This window comes from Tachyglossus aculeatus, chromosome 22, assembly GCF_015852505.1.
Source record: "Tachyglossus aculeatus isolate mTacAcu1 chromosome 22, mTacAcu1.pri, whole genome shotgun sequence".
NCBI classification, from domain to species: Eukaryota; Metazoa; Chordata; class Mammalia; order Monotremata; family Tachyglossidae; genus Tachyglossus; species Tachyglossus aculeatus.
Genome location: NC_052087.1, coordinates 57404451 through 57418932, shown reverse-complemented (window position 1 = coordinate 57418932; position 14482 = coordinate 57404451). Strand labels below are relative to the sequence as shown.

The 14482-nt window shown below is 46.8% G+C and overlaps 1 protein-coding gene across 1 annotated transcript in view; it reads right to left on the bottom strand.

The window, feature by feature from the left end:
* Positions 1–544, bottom strand: part of SLC22A18 (solute carrier family 22 member 18) — a 68249-nt gene extending 67705 nt beyond the window's left edge. Inside the window, exon 1 of the mRNA XM_038764764.1 lies at positions 440–544. The gene's annotated coding sequence lies outside the window, so the exon portion shown is untranslated. The remainder of the gene's footprint in view (positions 1–439) is intronic.
* Positions 545–14482: the final 13938 nt, after the last annotated feature.

The following is a 14482-nucleotide window of genomic DNA, read 5'->3' as shown; positions in this document are numbered from 1 at the left end:
ACCAAAATTATCATCGCATAGTAAGCGCCTAACAAATACCAAAATTACCATCATCGCATAGTAAGCGCCTAACAAATACCAAAATTACCATCATTGCATAGTAAGCGCCTAACAAATACCAAAATTATCATCATCGCATAGTAAGCGCCTAACAAATACCAAAATTATCATCATCGCATAGTAAGCGCCTAACAAATACCAAAATTATCATCATCGCATAGTAAGCGCCTAACAAATACCAAAATTATCATCATCACATAGTAAGCGCCTAACAAATACCAAAATTATCATCATCGCATAGTAAGCGCCTAACAAATACCACAATTATTATTATTATTATTATTATTATTAAAGGGGGAGAGCTTACAGTTTTCTGTGCTGGGCCCCCCTCTCCAGCACCTCCTCTTCCTCCCCCTCACCCCACCCCTACCCAACTCACTTTCCCTTTCAGCGGGTCCAGGTAGAATTTCTCCCAAACAAAAGGAATTTCAGGATAGGAGCAGGAACTTCCTGGAGTCCAGGGAGTGTGTGCAAATTATCTGTGCCGGACAGCTTGGGGAAGGGGGGGTAAGCAAATAGCCTTTATTGCAACTAGGGGGTCAAGGAACATATGCTAATAAACCAGGGCCAGGCTGATTGGGGGCAAGGAGCGTCTACAAATAGCCTGTGCCTAACAGCTAGTAGGCCCTGGTTTCCGCCCAGAAAATAGCCCAAAGAGACTCCCCCTTTCCACTTCAAACTTCCCCAGGGAAAAGGCAGGATTGGGCCTAGAATCCCGGCCTTGGGAGTCAGAGGCCGTGGGTTCTAATCCCGCCGCCGCCACTCGTCCGCGGTGTGACCTTGGGCCCTGCCCTTAGAACAGTGCTTGGCACATAGCAAGCGCTTAACAAATACCGTGTTTCTCAGTGGAAAGAGCCCGGGCTTTGGAGTCAGAGGTCATGGGTTCGAATCCCGGCTCCGCCACTTGTCAGCTGTGGGGCCTTGGGCAAGCCACTTAACTTCTCTGTGCCTCCGTTCCCTCATCTGTAAAATGGGATTAAGACTGTGAGCCCCACGTGGGACAACCTGATCACCTTGTATCCCCCAACGCTTAGAACAGTGCTTTGCACATAGTAAGCGCTTAATAAATGCCATTATTACTATTACTATTATTACTACTATTACCATCATTATTGTACTTGTACTTCCCAAGCGCTTAGTACAGTGCTCTGCACACAGTAAGCGCTCAAGAAATACGATTGAATGAATTATTCTTATTATTCTCTGTGCCTCAGTGACCTCATCTGGAAAGTGGGGATTAAAAGTGTGAGCCCCACGTGGGACGGCCTGATTACCCTGTATCTCTCCCGGCGCTTAGAACAGTGCTTGGCACATAGTAAGTGCTTAACAAATACCGCAATTATTGTTCATTATTATCATTATAAGGGCATAGAGAAGCAGTGTGGCTCAGTGGAAAGAGCCCGGGCTTGGGAGTCAGAGGTCGTGGGTTCTAATCCTGGCTCCGCCACTTGTCTGCTGTGTGACCTTGGGGAAGTCACTTCACTTCTCTGTGCCTCAGTGACCTCATCTGGAAAATGGGGATTAAAAGTGTGAGCCCCACGTGGAATGACCTGATTACCCTGCATCCCCCCCGGCGCTTAGAACAGTGCTTGGCACATAGTAAGTGCTTAACAAATACCACAATTATTATTCATTATTATCATTATAAGGGCATTGAGAAACAGCGTGGCTCAGTGGAAAGAGCCCGGGCTTGGGAGTCAGAGGCTGTGGGTTCTAATCCTACCTCCGCCACTCGTCTGCTGTGTGACCTTGGGCCCCGCGCTTAGAACAGTGCTTTGCACATAGTAAGCGCTTAACAAATACCATCATCATTATTATTATCCTCTGTGCCTCAGTGACCTCATCTGGAAAATGGGGATTAAAAGTGTGAGCCCCACGTGGGACGACCTGATTACCCTGTATCTCCCCCAGCGCTTAGAACAGTGCTTGGCACATAATAGGTGCTTAACAAATACTACAATTATTATTCATTATTATCATTATAAGGGCATAGAGAAGCAGCGTGGCTTAGTGGAAAGAGCCCGGGTTTGGGAGTCAATGATCATGGGTTCTAATCCCGGCTCCGCCAATTGTCTGCTGTGTGACCTTGGGCAAGTCACTTCACTTCTTTGTGCCTCAATGACCTCATCTGGAATATGGGGATTAAAAGTGTGAGCCCCACGTGGGACAACCTGATTACCCTGTATCTCCCCCAGGGTTTAGAACAGTGCTTGGCACATAGTAAGTGCTTAACAAATACCACAATTATTATTTATTATTATCATTATAAGGGCATAGAGAAGCAGCGTGGCTCAGTGGAAAGAGCCCGGGCTTGGGAATCAGAGGTCGTGGGTTCTAATCCGGGCTCTGCCACTTTTCATTCATTCAATCGTATTTATTGAGCGCTCACTTTGTGCAGAGCACTGTACTAAGCGCTTGGGAAGTACAAGTTGGCAACACAGAGAGACGGTCCCTACCCAACAGTGGGCTCATGTCTGCTGTGTGACCTTGGGGAAGTCACTTCACTTCTCCGTGCCTCAGTGACCTCATCTGGAAAATGGGGGTGAAGACTGTGAGCCCCACGAGGGACAACCTGATTACCCTGTATCTACCCCAATGTTTAGAACAGTGCTTGGCACGTAGTAAGCACTTAACAAATACCATCATTATTATTATTATATCTTATCCTTGTGGGGGGGGGGGGTTGCAGAAAGCACCCTTCTGGCCTGTCAATCAATCAATCAATCAATCAATTGTATTTATCGAGCGCTTACTGTGTGCTGAGCACTGTACTAAGCGCTTGGGAAGTGCAAGTTGGCAACATATAGAGACAGTCCCTACCCAACAGTGGGCTCACAGTCTAAATGGGGGAGACCCCCCCCCCCCGACCCTAATTCCCATCTAAGACGTTCAGGAGTGTGGCTGTGTGTGCTTTGCCCTTTTCATTCATTCATTCAATTGTATTTATTGAGCGCTTACCGTGTGCAGAGCACTGTACTAAGCGCTTGGAAAGTACAATTCAGCAACAGAGAGAGACAATCCCTGCCCACCTTCCCCTTTCCCCCCCGAACCATCCTCTATCACCCTCCGGCAGGAGACCAAATAAGCAGATCCCCCCAAACCTGGGCCTGGGGATTGGGGTGGGGGGTGGCACTGCCCCCCGGACTCAGTTTCCCAGGCTGGGACTCCTGGCACACTCGGGTGGGGACCGCGAGGAAGAGGAGGGGACCAAGAGAGGAGAAAGTGGGGAAATCGAGGCAGGGCAGCAGGCTGATTTTGTCCCCCCCCCCCAGGACTCCCTGGGTGGAGGGGGGGAGGCTGAAACCTGCTACTCATCGGAGGAACTGACCCGCAACCCACACACCACTCATTCATTCCATCGTCCTTATTAATATTGATAATAATAATAATAACAACAACAACAACAATAATAATAATAATAATAATTTTGGAACTTGTTAAGCGCCTACTATGCGCAAAGCACAGTGGGAAGAGCCCGGGTTTTGGAGTCAGAGGTCATGGATTCGAATCCCGGCTCTGCCAATTGTCAGCCGTGTGACTTTGGGCAAGTCACTTCACTTCTCTGGGCCTCAGTTCCCTCATCTGGAAAATGGGGATGAAGACTGGGAGCCCCACGTGGGAGAACCTGATCCCCTTGTATCCCCCCAGCGCTTAGAACAGTGCTTTGCACATAGTAAGCGCTCAATAAATACGACTAAATGAAAAGCACTGTTAGCGTGGCTCAGTGGAAAGAGCATAGGCTGTGGAGTCGGTGGTCATGGGTTCAAATCCTGGCTCCGCCAATTGCCAGCTGTGTGACCTTGGGCAAGTCACTTTTAACTTCTCTGGGCCTCAGTTACCTCATCTGTAAAATGGGGATTGACGGGGAGCCCCCCGTGGGGCAGCCTGATCACCTTGTATCCCCACAGTGCTTTGCACATAGTAAGCGCTTAATAAATGCCATCATTATTATTATTAGTACAGAGCTCTGCACACAGTAAGTGCTCAATAAATACGATTGAATGAATGAATGAAGGAATGATTGTCTCTATTTGTTGCCGTATTGTACTCTCCAAGCGCTCAGTACAGTGCTCTGCACATAGTAAGCGTTCAATAAATACTATTGAATGAATTGAACGAACAGGGGAGTCAGCGAGGCCGAAGGGGCTGGGAAGGAAGGAAGGGGCAGGAAAGAGCCACTGGGCCCTATCCACTCTATCCCAGGTGCTCAAATCATAATAATAATAATAATAATGGCATTTATTAAGTGCTTACTATGTGCAAAGCACTGTGCTAAGCGCTGGGGAGGTTACAAGGTGATCAGGTTGTCCCCCGGTGAGCTCACAGTCTTCATCCCCATTTTCCAGATGAGGTCACTGAGGCCCAGAGAAGTGAAGCGACTTGCCCAAAGTCACACAGCTGACAATTGGCAGAGCCGGGATTTGAACCCATGACCTCTGACTCCGCAGGAACCGTGCTGGGCGCCCCTACCGCCTGCTCTCAGAGTACCCATAAGAATTAGCGCTTAGTACAGTGCTTAGTACAGCACTTAGTACAGTGCTCTGCACATAGTAAGCGCTCAATAAATACGATTGATGATTGATGAATTAGTCCAGTGCTCTGCACACAGTAAGCGCTCAATAAATACGATTGAATGACTGAATGAATGAACACCCTGCCAAGTGTGTAGCGAAGCAGCAGAGGGAAGCGGTGTGGCCTAGTGGGTAGAACCCAGGTTTGGGAGTCGGGAGGTCCTGAGTTCTAATCCCGGCTCTGCCACTTCATTCATTCATTCATTCATTCATTCAATCGTATTTATTGAGCGCTTACTGTGTGCAGAGCACTGGACTAAGCGCTTGGGAAGTCCAAGTTGGCAACATATGGAGACGGTCCCTACCCAACAGCGGGCTCACGGTCTAGAAGGGGGCGACCGAGAACAAAACAAAACGTATTAACAAAATAAAATAAATAGAATAAATATGTACAAATAAAATAAATCAATAAATAGAGTAATTAATACATACAAACATCTATCCATATATCCAGGTGCTGTGGGGAGGGGAAGGAGGTAAGGCGGGGGGGGATGGAGAGGAGGACGAGGGGGAGAGGAAGGAGGGGGCTCAGTCTGGGAAGGCCTCCTGTCTGCCAGGTGACCCTGGGCAAGTCTCTTCACTTCTCTGGGCCTCAGTGACCTCATCTGGAAAATGGGGATTCAGAGTGTGAGCCCCACGTGGGACAGGGACCCAATTAGCTTGCATCTACCCCAGCGCTTAGAACAGTGCCCGGAACATGGCAAGTACTTAACAATAATAATAATAATAATGATGGTATTTGTTAAGCGCTTACTATGTGCCAAGCACTGTTCTAAGCGCTGGGGGAGATACAAGCAGCAAGAAGCAGCATGGCTTAGGGGAAAGAGCCCGGGCTTTGGAGTCAGAGGTCATGGGTTCAAATCCCGCCAATTGTCAGCTGTGTGACTTTGAGCAAGTCACTTCACTTCTCTGGGCCTCAGTTCCCTCATCTGGAAAATGGGGATGAAGACTGTGAGCCCCCCGTGGGACAACCTGATCACCTTGTAACCTTCCCAGTGCTTAGAACAGTGCATTGCACATAGTAAGCGCTTAATAAATGCCATTATTATTATTATTATTATTATACAAGGTGATCAGGTTGTCCCAAGTGGGGCTCACAGTCTCAATCACAGGGAAGCAGCGTGGCTCAGTGGAAAAGAGCCCGGGCTTTGGAGTCAGAGGTCATGGGTTCAAATCCCTGCTCCGCCAATTGTCAGCTGTGTGACTTTGGGCAAGTCACTTCACTTCTCTGGGCCTCAGTTCCCGCATCTGGAAAATGGGGATGAAGACTGTGAGCCCCCCGTGGGACAACCTGATCACCTTGTAACCTTCCCAGTGCTTAGAACAGTGCATTGCACATAGTAAGCACTTAATAAATGCCATTATTATTATTATTATTATTATTATTATTATTCTTCAAAGTGATCAGGTTGTCCCAAGTGGGGCTCACAGTCTTAATCCCCATTTTCCAGATGAGGAAACTGAGGCCCAGAGAAGTGAAGTGACTTGCCCAATGTCACACAGCTAAGTGGCGGAGCTGGGATTTGAACCCATGACCTCTGACTCCCGAGCCCATTTTCTTTCCACTGAGCCATGCTGCTTCTCTACTTAAATACTTTTATTATTATTATTATTATTATTATTATTAGTGTTGTTGTTACTACTCCTCACTGTGGGTCAGTGGAAAGAGCCTGGGCTTGGGAGTCAGAGGTCATGGGTTCTAATTCCACCTCTGCCACTTGTCAGCTGAAGGACTTTGGGCAAGTCACTTCTCTGTGCCTCAGTTCCCTCATCTGTCAAATGGGGATGAAGACTGTGAGCCCCACGTGGGACAACCTGATTACCTTGTATCCACCCCCAGTGCTTAGAACAGTGCTTGGCACATAGTAAGCGCTTAACAAATGCCATTATTATTTAGCTCTTAGAACGGTGCTGGGCACATAGTAAGCGCTTAACAAATGCCATAATAATAATTTTATTATTAGTGGCAATGCCCGGGGACTCGTATACCTGCTCCATGTTAGGAAACGAGGCCCACGGGCACGCTTCAGGCCCACATACATGTGTCATGCCCACAGACATGCTCCAGGCCCACAAACATGCCCAAGACTCACTCCAGGTCTATTTTTTCTCTTTATTTTATTTTGTTAATATGTTTTGTTTTGTTCTCTGTCTCCCCCTTCTAGACTGTGAGCCCACTGTTGGGTAGGGACTGTCTCTATATGTTGCCAGCTTGTATTTCCCAAGCGCTTAGTACAGTGCTCTGCACACACTAAGCGCTCAATAAATACGATTGATTGATTATGACCGTGCTCTGCACACGGTAAGCGCTCAATAAATACGATTGAATGAATGAATGAACCGCGGGCCCCCGCACACGCTCCAGGCCCATGGTCATTCTCTAATCCCAGAAGCTCACTGTGGGCAGGGAATGTGTCTGTTTATTGTTGTATTTACCTCTCCCAAGCGCTTAGTGCAGTGCTCGGCACACAGTAAGCGCTCAAGAAATACGAACGAACTAATGAATAAATGAATGTAGTCTATATTTCACTCTGCTGCCCGGATTATCTTTCTACAGAAGGGACCGTCTCTATATGTTGCCAACTTGTCCTTCCCAAGCACTTAGTACAGTGCTCTGCACACTTGTACTTCCCAAGCACTTAGTACAGTGCTCTGCACACAGTAAGCGCTCAATAAATATGATTGAATGAATGAATGACAGTAAGCGCTCAATAAATACGATTGAATGAATGAATGAATGAATGAACCGCAGGGCCCACGCACGCGCTCCAGGCCCATGGTCATTCTCTAATCCCAGAAGCTCACTGTGGGCAGGGAATGTGTCCGTTTAATGTTGTATTTACCTCTCCCAAGCGCTTAGTGCAGTGCTCGGCACACAGTAAGCGCTCAAGAAATACAAACGAACTAATGAATAAATGAATGCAGTCGCTGTCTCTCTATGTTGCCAATTTGTACTTCCCAAGTGCTTAATACAGTGCTCTGCACATAGTAAGCGCTCAATAAATACGATTGATGTTGATGATGATGATGATGATATTTCACTCTGCTGCCCGGATTATCTTTCTACAGAAGGGACCGTCTCTATATGTTGCCAACTTGTCCTTCCGAAGCGCTTATGACAGTGCTCTGCACACGGTAAGCGCTCAATAAATACGATTGAATGAATGAATGAATGAATGAATGAACCGCAGGGCCCACGCACGGTCATTCTCTAATCCCAGAAGCTCACTGTGGGTAGGGAATGTGTCTGTTTATTGTTGTATTTACCTCTCCCAAGCGCTTAGTACAGTGCTCGGCACACAGTAAGCGCTCAAGAAATACGAACGAACTAATGAATAAATGAATTCAGTCTATATTTAACTCCGCTGCCCGGATTATCTTTCTACAGAAGGGACCGTCTCTATATGTTGCCAACTTGTCCTTCCCAAGCACTTAGTACAGTGCTCTGCACACTTGTACTTCCCAAGCGCTTAGTACAGTGCTCTGCACACAGTAAGCGCTCAATAAATATGATTGAATGAATGAATGACAGTAAGCGCTCAATAAATACGATTGAATGAATGAATGAATGAATGAATGAATGAATGAACCGCAGGGCCCCTGTACACGCTCCAGGCCCATGGTCATTCTCTAATCCCAGCAGCTCACTGTGGGCAGGGAATGTGTCTGCTTATTGTTGTATTTACCTCTCCCAAGCGCTTAGTACAGTGCTCGGCACACAGTAAGCGCTCAAGAAATACGAACGAACTAATGAATAAATGAATGCAGTCTATATTTCACTCTGCTGCCCGGATTATCTTTCTACAGAAGGGACCGTCTCTAGATGTTGCCAACTTGTCCTTCCCAAGCGCTTATGACAGTGCTCTGCACACAGTAAGCGCTCAATAAATACGATTGAATGAATGAATGAATGAATGAACCGCAGGGCCCCCGCACACGTTCCAGGCCCATGGTCATTCTCTAATCCCAGAAGCTCACTGTGGACAGAGAATGTGTCTGTTTATTGTTGTATTTACCTCTCCCAAGCGCTTAGTACAGTGCTCGGCACACAGTAAGCGCTCAAGAAATACAAACGAACTAATGAATAAATGAATGCAGTCGATGTCTCTATATGTTGCCAATTTGTACTTCCCAAGCGGTTAATACAGTGCTCTGCACATAGTAAGCGCTCAATAAATACGATTGATGATGATGATGATGATGATATTTCACTCTGCTGCCCGGATTATCTTTCTACAGAAGGGACCGTCTTTATATGTTGCCAACTTGTCCTTCTCAAGTGCTTATGACAGTGCTCTGCACACGGTAAGCGCTCAATAAATACGATTGAATGAATGAATGAATGAATGAACCGCAGGGCCCACGCACGGTCATTCTCTAATCATCATCATCATCATCAATCATATTTATTGAGCACTTACTATGTGCAGAGCACTGTACTAAGCGCTTGGGAAGTACAAATTGGCAGCACATAGAGACAGTCCCTACTCAACAGTGGGCTCAATCCCAGAAGCTCACTGTGGGCAGGGAATGTGTCCGTTTATTGTTGTATTTACCTCTCCCAAGCGCTTAGTGCAGTGCTCGGCACACAGTAAGCGCTCAAGAAATACGAACGAACTAATGAATAAATGAATGCAGTCTATATTTCACTCTGCTGCCCGGATTATCTTTCTACAGAAGGGACCGTCTCTATATGTTGCCAACTTGTCCTTCCCAAGCGCTTATGACAGTGCTCTGCACACAGTAAGCGCTCAATAAATACGATTGAATGAATGAATACAGAAACGCTCCGGGCGTGTCACTCAACTCCTCAAAAATCTCCAGTGGATGCCCATTCCACTTCCGTATCGAGCAAAAACTCCTCACTCTGAGCTTCCAAGCTGTCCATCTGTCTCCCCCTTCCAGACTGTGAGCCCGCCGTTGGGTAGGGACCGCCTCTATATGTTGCCAACTTGGACTTCCCAAGCGCTTAGTACAGTGCTCTGCACACAGTAAGCGCTCAATAAATACGATTGATTGATTGATTGATTGATCCCCTCGCCCCCTCCTCCCTCACTTCCCTTCTGTCCTTCTCCAGCCCATCCCAGCTTCTTAGAGAAGCAGCGTGGCTCAGTGGCAATCGCCCGGGCTTGGGAGTCAGAGGTCATGGGTTCAAATCCCGGCTCCGCCACTTGTCAGCTGGGTGACTGTGGGCAAGTCACTTCTCTGGGCCTCAGTGGCCTCATCTGTCAAATGGGGATGAAGACTGTGAGCCCCACATGGGACAACCTGATCACCTTGTATCCCTCCCAGTGCTTAGAACAGTGCTTCCCACGTCGTAAGCGCTTAACCAGCACTATTCATTCGTTCATTGGAGAAGCAGCGTGGCTCAGTGGAAAGAGCAAGGGCTTTGGAGCCAGAAGCCATGGGTTCAAATCCCGGCTCCACCAATTGTCAGCCGTGTGACTTTGGGCAAGCCGCTTCACTTCTCTGGGCCTCAGTGACCTCATCTGGAAAATGGGGGTTAAGACTGTGAGCACCTGTCTACTTGTTCATTCATTTTTTCATTCCATCGTATTTATCGAGCGCTTACTGTGTGCAGAGCACTGTACTAAGCGCTTGGGAAGTACAAGTTGGCAACATGAAGAGACGGTTCCTACCCAACAGTGGGCTCACAGTCTAGAAAGGGGAGACAGAGAACAAAACAAAACATATTAACAAAATAAATAGAATAAATATGTACAAATAAATAGAGTAATAAATATGTACAAACATATATACATATTTACATGGAGCAAATCTCTGAACTGCTCCGAACCTCAGTTTCCTCATCCGTAAAATGGGGATTAAACTTGTTGTGTTTCATTGTCTGTCTCCCCCTTCTAGACTGTGAGCCCGTTGTTGGGTAGGGATTGTCTCTGTCTGTCTGATCACCTTGTAACCTCCCCAGCTTTTAGAACAGTGCTTTGCACATAGTCAGCACTTAATAAATGCCATTATCATCACTATTATTATTATTATTATTATTAATTCACTGGGCCTCGTTCTTGCCTGCCCTGCCGTCGACCCCCGGCCCATGTCCTCCCCCTGGCCTGGAATGCCCTCCCTCCATACATCAATCAATCAATCAATCATATTTATTGAGCGCTTACTGTGTGCAGAGCACTGTACTAAGCGCTTGGGAAGTACAAGTTGGCAACATATAGAGACAGTCCCTACCCAACAGTGGGCTCACATCCGCCAAGCTAGCTCTCTTCCCCCCTTCAAAGCCCCTCTGAGAGCTCACCCCCTCCAGGAGGCCTTCCCAGACTGAGCCCCCCTTTTCCGCTGCTCCTCTTCCCCTCCCCATCTCCCCTACCCCCTCCTTCTGCTCTACCCCCCTCCAGGCCCCACAACACTGCTGTATATTTGCACATATTTATTGTTCTGTATATTTTATTAATGATGTGTATCTATCTTCTCGCCTGTCCCGCCATCGACCTCCGGCCCACGTCATCCCCCAGGCCTGGAATGGCCTCCCTCTGCCCATCCGCCAAGCTAGCTCTCTTCCTCCCTTCAAGGCCCTACTGAGAGCTCACCTCCTCCAGGAGGCCTTCCCAGACTGAGCCCCTTCCTTCCTCTCCCCCTCATCCCCCTCTCCATCCCCACCATCTTACCTCCTTCCCTTCCCCACAGCACCTATATATATGTATATATGTTTGTACATATTTATTACTCTATTTATTTATTTATTTTACTTGTACATATCTATTTATTTTATTTTGTTAGTATGTTTGGTTCTGTTCTCTGTCTCCCCCTTTTTAGACTGTGAGCCCACTGTTGGGTAGGGACTGTCTCCATATGTTGCCAACTTGTACTTCCCAAGCGCTTAGTACAGTGCTTTGCACACAGTAAGCGCTCAATAAATACGATTGATTGATTGATTGTTCTACAATTCTATTTATTTTGATGCTACCGGCACCTGTCTACTTGCTGTGTTTTGTTGTCTGTCTCCCCCTTCTAGACTGTGAGCCCCGTTGTTGGTTTGGGATTGTCTCTGTCTGTTGCCGTATTGTACTTTGCAAGCGCTCAGCACAGTGCTCTGCACACAGTAAGCGCTCAATAAATACGATTGAATGAATGAATGAATGCACCGTTGCGCTATGGGGGGCGACCACAAGGGGGCTCTGGGCGACTCAGCGTTATGGCGCCATTCCCCGTCTGGCCACACGAGGGCGCCCGCAGAGCGGGCTTCGCCCGATCCCAGCCTGCTGATGGGTATTAAGAATAATAATAATAATAATAATAATAATAATAATAATTTTGAGAAGCAGTGTGGCTCAGTGGAAAGAGCCCGGGCTTTGGAGTCAGAGTTCATGAGTTCAAATCCCAGCTCCGCCAATTGTCAGCTGTGTGATTTTGGGCAAGTCACGTCACTTCTCTGGGCCTCAGTTACCTCATCTGTAAAATGGGGATGAAGACTGTGAGCCCTCCGTGGGACAACCTGATCACCTTGTAACCTCCCCAGTGCTTAGAACAGTGCTTTGCACATAGTAAGTGCTTAATAAATGCCATTATTATTATTACAAGGTGATCAGATTGTCCCACGGCCCACAGTCTTCACCCCCATTTTACAGATGAGGGAACTGAGGCTCAGAGAAGTGAAGTGACTTGCCCAAAGTCACACAACTGACAATTGGCAGACCCGGGATTTGAACCCATGACCTCTATTATTATTATTATTAATACCTACTAACTTCCTGCTCCAGGGCCCTACCTCCTTTTCCACTTGCTTCATTTAGAGGGAAGATAATAATAATAATAATGATGGCATTTATTAAGTGCTTACTATGTGCAAAGCACTGTTCTAAGCGCTGGGGAGGTTACAAGGTAATCAGGTAGTCAATCAATCAATCAATCAATCGTATTTATTGAGCGCTTACTTTGTGCAGAGCACTGTACTAAGCGCTTGGGAAGTACAAGTTGGCAACATATAGAGACAGTCCCTACCCAACAGCGGGCTCACAGTCTGGAAGGGGGAGACAGAGAACAAAACCAAACATACTAACAAAATAAAATAAATAGAATAGATATGTACAAGTAAAATAAATAAATAAATAAATAAGGTAATAAATATGTACAAACATATATACAGGCTATACATATATATCCTATATATACTTATATATCCCCATATATACCATATATATGGTGTGTATATATATATATATATATATATATATATATCTATCTATCTATCTATATATATATCATATGTCCCATGTGGGGCTCACAATCTTAATCCCCATTTTCCAGATGTGGGAACTGAGGCCCAGAGAAGTGAAGTGACTTGCCCAAAGTCACACAGCTATCAATTGGCGGAGCCGGGATTTGAACCCATGACCTCTGACTCCAGAGCCCGGGCTTTTTCCACCAGGGCAAAGACCAGGCATACCAGAGAAGCAGCGTGGCTTGGTGGAAAGAGCCCGGGCTTGGGAGTCGCAAGTCATGAGTTCAAATCCAACCTCCGCCACTTGTCAGCTGTGTGACCTCGGGCAAGCCGCGTAACTTCTCTGGGCCTCAGTGACCTCATCTGTAAAATGGGGATGAAGACCGTGAGCCCCACGTGGGACAACCTGATCACCTTTTATCTCCCCCAGCGCTTAGAACTGTGCTTGGCACATAGTAAGCGCTTAACAAATGCTATTATTATTATTATTATTATTATTATTATTATTATTATTATCAGTCCGGGCTCGAAGAAAGGGTCCGGTGTGCGCTTGGCGATCATGGGGCAGGGCTGAAGGGGAACAGGCTCAGCTCCCCCAAGCTTAATAATAATACTACTAATAATAATAATGGTGTTTATTAAGCACTTTCTATGTGCTGAGCACTGTTCTAAGCGCTGAGATAGATACAAGGCGATCAGGTTGTCCCACGTGGGCCTCACAGTCTTAACCCCCATTTTACAGATGAGGTAACTGAGGCACAGAGAAGTTAATCAGCGCTTAGAACAGCGCTTTGCACATAGTAAGCGCTTAATAAATGCCCTCATTATTAAGTGACTTGCCCGAAGTCACACAGTTGACAAATGGCAGAAGAGGAATTAGAACCCACGACCTCGGTGACTTCCCAAGCCCGGGCTCTTTCCACTAAGCCACGCTGCAAACCCACTGGAAATAATGATGGCATTTGTTAATAATAATAATTATTAATAATTAATAATAATTATTAATAATTTGTTAAGGCGCTTACTATGTGCCAGGCACTGTACTAAGCGCTGGGGGTGGGTACAGAGCAAATCGGGTTGGACACAGTCCCTGTCCCACTTGGGGGCTCACGGTCTCCATCCCCATTTTCCAAGATGAGGGAACCGAGGCCCCAGAGGAAGTGAAGTGACTCGCCCAAGGTCACGCAGTGGACAAGGGTACGGAGCCGGGATTAGAGACCCATGACCTTCTGGCTGCCCAGGCCACACCAGGCTGCTTCTTGCTGATTGGCCCTAGACAGGTCACGTCACCTCTCTGAACCTCAGTTTCCCTCGTCGGTAAAATGGGGATGAAGACTGGGAGCCTCACGTGGGACGGGGACGGCGTCCAACTTTGTTTGCTTGTCTCTACCCCAGGGCTTAGTACAGTGCCTGACACATAGTAAGAGCCTAACAAATACCATAAAAAATAAGCGCCCAATCAACACCAGAGCAATCAATCAATCAATCAATCGCATTTATTGTAGCGCTTACTGTGTGCAGAGCACTGTACTAAGCGCTTGGGAAGTCCAAGTTGGCAACATATAGAGACGGTCCCCACCCAACAGCGGGCTCACAGTCTAGAAGGGGGAGAGCAGAGAACAAAACCAAACATACTAACAAAATAAAATAAATAGAATAGATA